This window comes from Apaloderma vittatum, unplaced genomic scaffold (genome assembly GCF_000703405.1).
Source record: "Apaloderma vittatum isolate BGI_N311 unplaced genomic scaffold, ASM70340v1 scaffold31553, whole genome shotgun sequence".
NCBI lineage: Eukaryota > Metazoa > Chordata > Aves > Trogoniformes > Trogonidae > Apaloderma > Apaloderma vittatum.
The window spans coordinates 3,231-5,275 of record NW_009709221.1 but is presented as its reverse complement, the minus strand read 5'-3'; positions in this window follow the sequence as shown (position 1 = coordinate 5,275).

Genomic DNA, 2,045 nt, shown 5'->3' with positions numbered 1-2,045 from the left:
AACTCCAGTTTGGGGTTGGGACGGCTCCACCAAACCCCACCGTGTTTCTGTACTTCTCATCCTCACTGCAAATACTCAGGTTAACCCATCAGAACAAAAGGTCCAACAGCTCCAAATCGAAGAAAGGGGCAAATATCTCCTCCAAGGCTTTCTGCCCATGCACCCAGCTTGTGGGAATGTTCATTCCAGCGATGGGAACTGCTTGAGCTAAACATCTCCGAGAAGAAACAGTTGCTTTGGGACAAGGCACATGAGTGTCAGCAGGAGGAAGGTGATTCACTGCCGCTGCCCACTGGTGTCTGGGTGGAGGCACTGGCCGGGGCCCCGGGCCCCCCGGGCGCCGGGGGCCCCCCCGGGGGTTCACCCCGAGCCCTTAGCGCCAACCAGGCAGAGGAGAATCTGGGTCCTTGGGTGCTCAGAGTGGGGAACTCAACCCTTCCAAGCACAACCCGCTGTCTGCGGGGGCAGGACTGAGCAAACAGTTGCTGCTTTTCACCAGGAATAACTGCCCTGGAGCAGCAGCACAGGAAGGTCAGAGCTGCTGTCACCCTTCCCGGCTCAGCCAGCACGTCCCTCCTCGTACCCGGTTGTAGCACAGCGAGGGGCACGGAGCAGACCCTGTCCTTAAGCTCTGTGCCCGTGAGGTCCTCGCCCATCCTGGGAGTGAGCTTTGCTGCATCCAGATACGTCAGACTTTGGCCGTGCCTGCTGGGGAAGAGGCGTGGAGGGGCTGCCTTTGCATCTCGAAGTCCACCGAGATAATCCGTGTGGCACGCGCAGGCTGCGGGACGAGAGGATGTCTGTGCTAGCTGACAATGGAACAGATAAAACTGCTGCCTGCTAATATTAACCTTGCAGCAGCTGCAGTTGTCCCTTTGTTGTTGTTGTTCTGGTTAGGCGCTGGCCTGGTAAGTCCTCGAATCCTCACTGTCACGGAGACAGGCTGGGATTTACCACCGGTGATGCAGAGGAGTGACCATGATTCACGCTGCAAAAGAGGAATAGAGCAAAGACTGCCATCTCTGCTCCAGGGAGCCCAGTGAGCCCCTCACAGCTCAGCACATCTGGGAAGCCTCATCCTGCTCTGACTAGAAGCTGAAAGAGAGTGGATTTAGTTTAGATGTGAGGAAGAAACGGAGGAAGAAATGATGATGATGGTGAGACACTGGAGCAGGTTGCCCAGAGAGGCTGTGGATGTCCCCTCCCGGGAAGTGCTTGAGGCCAGGTTGGACAGGGCAACCTGCTCTGGTGGGAGGTGTCCCTGCCCTTGGCAGGGAGGTTGGAAATAGATGCCCTTTAAAAGTCCCTTCCAACCCAAACTGCTCCATGGGTCTACGGAGGTGACACTGGGGATGAAAGGCTGCGGGAGGAAAAGATTCACAATTTTGCATTGGAAAGTGGTCACATGCATCACAGCACGACAAGCTGGTGAGGGGGAAGCCCAGGGACCTTGCGTGATCAGCCTGCATCCGATGGATGTGACAATCCCACCTCGGGCCAGCCTTGCCTGTCAGCGTCCCACCTGCGCAAGCAGCCCCACGTCAGCCCTGCTGCACCTCGCGTCAGCGGGGCCCCGTGGCCAGCGCCTCTCGTGACTCTGGTGACTGAGAACTGCTGGAACATGAGGTGAAAATACAAGTTCCTGGTAAAACCACATTCCCCACCGCAGCCGCGGGGGCAGGTTCCTGTCATAGCAGTGGTGCTGGTGGGCGGCGGAGCCCATCATCAGACTCCAAGGCAGGGAGAAGAGGCAGAGGCCAGGACAACTGAGTCCTGCTCCCGCCTGGGTTTGGGACAGGATTGTCCCTGGGGTGCAGCCGGTGCAGGCAGGGTTCGCAGCCTGCTCTAAGCCTTTTCCTCCATCCCGTGATGCAGGGGCTGCCCTGCATGAGGGACAGACCTGCACGGAGCCCATGAGGACAGCAGCGCTGACCTGGGACAAGCCAGCTCCACAGCCCCGTTTGGTTTCTTCTCGGCAGGTGGCAACAGGAGAGGACAGGCAGTCCCTGATGTTCTGACAGCCAGCCATGTCTGGGGTGAGTGGG